At 42.6% G+C, this 6,808-nt stretch overlaps 1 non-coding gene across 1 annotated transcript; it reads right to left on the reverse strand.

The window, feature by feature from the left end:
* Positions 1-6,429: 6,429 nt before the first annotated feature.
* Positions 6,430-6,561, reverse strand: LOC118708554. The gene has a single exon (XR_004984628.1). It is a non-coding gene; the product is annotated as a small nucleolar RNA SNORA22 (small nucleolar RNA).
* Positions 6,562-6,808: the final 247 nt, after the last annotated feature.

Genomic DNA, 6,808 nt, shown 5'->3' on the forward strand with positions numbered 1-6,808 from the left:
AAACTGAACATAGTATGATAACATAGTATGATATCATAAAAATTGTAGAAAATATTAAAAATCTGCAAATAATGAGATTGCTTCTACTATCGATATATCTAGAATATCTACCCCCTCCTCCAGGCTCTATTTTTGTTCATCAGTTTATGTTGTTCATTATATTGCACAAATGAATAAGGTCATGTGGTATTTACCTTTCACTGACTGGCTTATTCCACTTAGCATAATACTCTCCAGGTCTATCCATGCTATACAAATGGTAAGAGTTCCTTTTTTTATTTACTGCAGTGTAGTATTCCATTATGTAGATGTACCACAGTTTTATAATCCATTCATTTACTGATGGGCACTTAGGTTGTTTCCAAATCTTAGCTATTGTAAATTGTTCTGCTATGAACATAGGGGTGCATATATCCTTTCTGATTGGTGTTTCTGATTTCTTGGGATATATTCCTAGAAGTGGGATCACTGGGTCAAATGGGAGCTCAATTTTTAATTTTTTGAGGAAACTCCATACTGTTTTTTTTACGGTGGTTCCACCAGTTTTCATTCCTACCAGCAGTGCACAAGGGTTCCTTTTTCTCCGCATCCTTGCCAACACTTGTCGTTTGTTGATTTGTTGATGATAGCCATTCTGACAGGTGTGAGATGTTACTTCATTGTTGTTTTGATTTGCATCTCTTGGATGACTAGTGACTTTGAGCATGTTTTCATATATCTCTTAGACTTCTTTATGTCCTCTTTCAAAAAGTTAGGCCCTTTGCCCATTTTTTGATTCATTCAACATTTCTTGTATGACAAGTCCAGGTGTTGGGGCAGATAGCTCAATGATGCTAAGTGTGTGGCAGATGCTGTGGGAGGCACCAGGACTTGATGCCGGTGGAGGTAGGAGTTGTAAGAGCAGGTATTTCAAAGAGGCAGATGGTATTTGAGTGGAGACCTGATGGATACATGGGAGGACGGGGAACCAGGGGCAGATAAGGATTGGTGCAAGGATCATCACGATTATGCTCAGAAAAAATTGTTTGAATGAACTACTGAGTAGTGAATGGACTGGAGAAGGACAGAACTGGAGTCACAGACACCAGCTGGGAGTGGTGGCAGTCATCCAGGCGGTAATCACATCATGAACTTGAATAGATAGATATGAGGGATATGAGGGAGATGCAATCAGTGGGGTTTGGCTCTTAATTTGATATGGGAAGATGAGCAGTGAGTAAGTGAAAAACTGGATACACCATCCAAATTCCTCGCATGAGTGACTGGATTGACATTAGTGCCTTCAAGGAGGCAGGTAATTTAAAAAAAGAAACAGGATTTTATGGGTGGGTGGGGGAAACGCACTTCCTTTTGCACATGTTTGTTTGAGTGCCAGTGTGTGGCTCATCCAAGTGGAGACGTGATAGTGGGGGGTTTATATGGAAGGACAGGGGACTCATTAGATGGAGATACAGATTTTTAGGACTTTAGCAAATCCACAGCCAAGGGAGCCATATCTAGGAACTGAGTGTGGCTTGAGAAAAGTGGGCTAAGCCCCAAACCTGCCACATTTAAGAGTTAGAAGAAGGAAGCTGAGAAGGAGTGGCCATAGAGGTGAGTGGAAAACCAAGACCTGCTGCCAAAGCAACCAAGAACACTGCCAAGGAAGGAGGAAATCGTTAGTGAGTTGAAGGAGGATGTGATCATGGAAGGACAGTTTCAGTGGAGTGACCAGGGCAGAAGCAGGATTCCGGGGGCTTGAGAGCTAGGCAGAATACAATGCCGGGAGGTACAAATTAGGGTTTGTTGTGAACGACAGGAAGGAATTGAAAACAGGCGGGGGGGGGGGGTGTAAGGAGGTGGACGGATGGACGAATGGACGGATGGAGGAAGGTAGAACTCTTTGAAGTGGGGTCCCCCTTCTCTGTTGTCCCTCAGTATCCAACTGGAGAGGAGGAAAGCTGTGATGGGACATGGGGTGAAGGAGGAACGGGGCAACTGCCAAACAAACACACTATCCAGGGAAGCCCGCCAAGGCTGGGCCCAGAATACCTGGAACGGAACCCATCTTCCTTCTGCAGCAGGAAGTGGTGGTGGGAGCCGAGTTGACTGGAATTTCCGAGCTGTGAGGATGTCCCCGGTGAATGCTTTTTATATATTTATTTTTTCATTCATAAAAAAAGAGTTGGAATTAAGTGACACCCCCTCCCTCCAAACATTCCCTCCCACAGAGGAAGCGCTTAATTTAGCCTCATGTTCCCAGTTGAAAAATATCCCCGAGGTTTGCAGGCTCCTGCTGGGCTGTTTGTCACCCTTTCTCGAATGTGGCAGGATGTTAACGAATATAGCAAGATCAGACTCTTTGAATCTTGATTTCAGCTGAGGTCCTAAGATAATAAGGTTGCTCCATCTCAACCTCAGCACCAAGAGGAAGTTCTGTTAGGCCATCTACACAGGATGTGAGACGAGCTGTCGAAAACCGGCTTTGGGAACCTCAGATGACCTTCCCCACTCTGGCCCATAAAAGATGTTGGTGAGGCAGAGAGACAGAGTCAAAAATCAGAGACTTTCTTTGTAGAGGGGCACTTCCCTATCGAGCGCCAAGGTAGAGGGACTTCAATGGCACCACTCGGAAAGCTTGATATGTTTCCCCCGGAGCTCGCAGAACTTAGTAGACTGGTATCGGACTCACCTGAGAAATTTGACTTGTGAAAGATGGTGCCTAGAACTGATTGTCTGGGATCTATATAGAAATGTGACTGTGTTTGGGAAGTAACTGCAGTCCATGAGGTGGTGAGCCAAAGGGGCTAGTCTTCTTGTAGCAGATGTGGCCACACACAAGAGGCAAAGAGAGTTGTTTAGAACCTTCCCCAAAGAGCTACCAGGCCTGAGGGGGTGGTCCCAGCACAAGGACGCTGGAGGTAAAATATCCCAGGTATCAGGGCATTCAAGAGGTGGCTTTGAAAGGGCAACCTAAGTGAGAGATAAGATTCAGACCCCAGGCTTCCTCAGGTGTTTACAGGAAAGAGTCCTGGCTGTACAATGGGCATCTGTCCAGCAGCAAAGATCAGAGCACAACTGTTACCTTCATGTCTGGGATACTGTGACTTATCATAAGAAATATATTTTTTTGGTCTTTGTCACCAGTTTCTGGCACATAGCTCCTGGAGCCCTTGGTATTTCCTAAGTGATAAAAGCAATAAAGGTGTCTTGGTATTCAACCACAGTGAGTTTGTGTGAATGAGGTGACTTTTGGAAAGCACCTAGGGATGGGGGCTCGTTGCCAAGGGAGCCAATCCTGTGATTAGAGAGATGGAACTTTCCACCCTCTTCCCCACCCAGGGATGGGAGAGGGGCTGTTGATTGAGTTCAATAATCTAATCAATCATGCTTATGCAATGAAGCTTTTATAAAACCTGAAAGGGCCCTAGATGGTATGGCTTAGAGGTTAGAGAAGTGTTTCCCAAACCTTTGACATATGTGTACCCCTTCTATAATTTTCGTAACGCTGAGTACCCCTTGTACTCATGAGAATGTAGAATTAGGTGCAGCTAAGCATGGTGCAGTGCATATCCCTACCAAACTCCCATGCAACGTGTACTCCCACCAAACTCTTCCCGTACCCCTGGGGGTACGCGTACCACACTTTGGGAAACACTGGATTAGAGCATTGGCCTGCTCACCAAAGGGTCTTGGGCCAGTTCACAGTCAAGGATAAGTACCTGGGTTGTGGATTTACTCTTTACCCCTGGTCAGGGAACATTTGGGAGGCAACCAATTGATGTGTCTCTCTCACATTGATGTTTCCCACTCTCTGTCTCCCCCTCCCTCTGTCCCTTCCATTCTCTCTCTGAAAAGCAATGGGAAAATATCCTGAGGTGAGGATTAACAACAAAAGCCCAAAAGGATGGGGTTCAAAGAGCTCTTTGGTTGGTGAGCACATGGAGATGCTGGAAGAGTGCCATGCTGGAGCGGGCATGGAAGCTCCATGCCCCTTGCTCCATACTCTGCCTTATGCATCTCTTCCACCTGACTGTTCTAGTGGCTAAAATGTTTTTCTGATTTCTGTGAGCCACTCAAGCAAATTAATCAAACACAAGGAGGGGATTGCAGGGACCGATAGCCAGTAGGTCAGAAGCACAGGTTGCCGTCTGGATTTGTGATTGGCGCCTGTAGTTGGGGGGAGGGAAGTCTTGTGGGATCTGCCACTATCTTTAGGTAGACGGTGTCAGATTTGAGTTGAATTGTAGGATACTCAGTCAGTGTCTGCTGAGAATTGGAGAATTGCTTGCTGGTGTTGGAAAATACGCATACATCGGAATATCCAAGTCTATTATTTTATACTAGAGGCCTGGTGCATGAATTCGTGCACAGGCTGGCCCAGGGAGGGGGGTCACAGGAGGTTGACCAGCCAGCCCCACCCTCGTTCAGGGTTGGGGGCGGCGGGAGAGAAGGGAGCAGTGATTGAGGCCTCAGTGCTCATCAAAGCAACTGGTCATTTTAGTCATTCTGGCCTTCTGGTCGGTTGGCTTTTATATATATATAGATGCCCTCAAGATGCTATCATTAAGCTGAATTTATAGATGATGTCATAGCCCTGCAGGTTTGGCTCAGTTGGTTGGAGTGTTGGCCAACCAACTACACAGGTAAAAGTGAGCAACATCACTTATAAACATATCACAATAAAAGGTTGTGGGTTCAATCCCCAGTTGGTCTGGGCACTTACAGAAAGCAGCCAATCAATGTTTCTCTCTCACATCGGTGTCCATCCCCCTGCTATTTCCTTATCTCTAAACATGTCCTTGGGTGAGGATTAAAATTATATTTTCTTCTTAAAAAAGAGAAGATGTTATAGTATAGAGGTCAATGAATGAAAGTCAAAAGTTTAAAAGAAAAGAAAATATGTTCTTTGAGTAAGGTTACTTAAACATAAAATGGAGTGCAAGGGTTTAAAAGAGCTGGATTGCTATAGAAACTTTAAGCCTGGTCTGCAACCCTTTAAGGCACCCCCAGATCTGGACCAGTGAAAACCAGCAGTGAAAGTTGTGCAGAACCCAGGGAGGGCACATGGTATAGAGCCCATTTTAAATTGAGAAGAACGAAATTGGCAATGCCACTGCCAAAAGAGAATGAGCAGAACCGAGTAGGCCAACGAAAAAACTCACTCCGTTGTTAGGGTCGCGAGTTCCATGATTTCTGCCCACGCAGTGGGATTGATCATAGCTTGGACCACTGTTGGGCAGATTTCACATTTTTCCAATTTTTTCAACGTTGCACACATCCCCATGTGTAGTGGGGGCTGGATTTCTTGCCTCTTATTTTATTGGTCACTGAACACGGAGAAGTTTATCTAGATCCGATGGAGAGAACCCCACATCTTCCATAGACATGAACTGGAATCATTTATTGGGTAAGACTTTAGGGTTATCTCCCTTGGGGAAGGGAAAGGGTTTTTCTATTAAAGGTCAGAAAGGTTTGCATTGCCAAAGTGGTGGATTAAAAAGATTATTAAATTTACTCTACCTTCTCTATTTTCCTTTTGTTGTGTAGCAATGGGAGTTTTTGCTAGGTATTTGATTGCCCAGCTCTGACCCTTTCTCAGGTTCCCCTGTAGCTAGATGTGGCCATGTATTCAGGCCAATGGGATAGGAGCGGAATTGATTGTACAGTGCCTTGGATGTATTCTTAAAAGGAAGTTTACTTGTGTGCCTTCTAGTTTAGCCCTCATATCTGAAATGATTTTTAATTTTATTTAAACTTTTTTCTTGAGTGCTGGCATCTTCTTTCCAAATTTTTCTATTCTGACCTGTGTTGCTATTTCTTATCATATAAACTCCTCATTATTGTTGAGCTTATTTCGATGTAGGAGATTACATTTTTAGTCTGTTTCTTGGCTCATCTCTCTGGCTTATGTTTCTTATCTGTAGGGATGTTATTTTGCTCCTTATTCTCTTTCTTTCTTACAAAAACATTGTATGGGATTTGGCCCTGATAATTTTCTATTGCATATTTCTATGTGAAGTGAGTTTTCTTGACTTTTAGGAGGCTGGTCATGACTTCTAGTACAAGGTGAATAGGAGCAGTTTTATTCTAGAATTTTTAAGGGTAAAAATTTAATGTTGCTCCATTAAATATTAGTATGACTTTTCAAAGGATTTTGGTGCCTATCTTTTACCAGGTATAGGAAATTCTATTTCTAGATACCTAAGAATTTTTATTTTTAGTAGGTGTGATTAAAAATATATTTTAAAATTTGAGATAATCTTGTACACTGCTAAAACTAATGATGAGGTTAATTATTTAATGTATTTTAATGCTGAACCATTTCTGATTCTGAAGATAAATCCAAATAGGATATGAGATATTATTGCTGTAAATACATCTTTTGGTACAGTTTGTAGAATTTTAAAAACATGTATATTTATTTTATTTTAATTATATATTTTTATATAATGTGCTGACTTTCTGAATGGATTTAAAAGGATAATAGTCCTTTCAGTGCAGAGGAAAAGAACAGACATTGCTCTAGCTCCAGTCAAAGCCAGGGGATCTAGAAAGCACACTTCGGTGTTCACTGTGCAACAGTTCCTAGAATTTTATTTTGAATCTTCGTATCTATGTTTATAAGTGATGTTGCTCTGATATATTTCTTTCTCATTTGTTCTTGTTTGGTTTGAGCATCAAGGTTTTTCTAATCTCATAAAATGAATTAGTCATGTTCTCTTCCTATTTCTGGGACAGTTTTCATGAGAATGGAATGATCTGTTCCTTGAATGCTTTCAAGAAACTGCTTATAAAATTATCAGAGACATCCTGGCCTGTTGTTCAA

Source organism: Pipistrellus kuhlii, unplaced genomic scaffold (assembly GCF_014108245.1).
Source record: "Pipistrellus kuhlii isolate mPipKuh1 unplaced genomic scaffold, mPipKuh1.p scaffold_m20_p_6, whole genome shotgun sequence".
NCBI lineage: Eukaryota > Metazoa > Chordata > Mammalia > Chiroptera > Vespertilionidae > Pipistrellus > Pipistrellus kuhlii.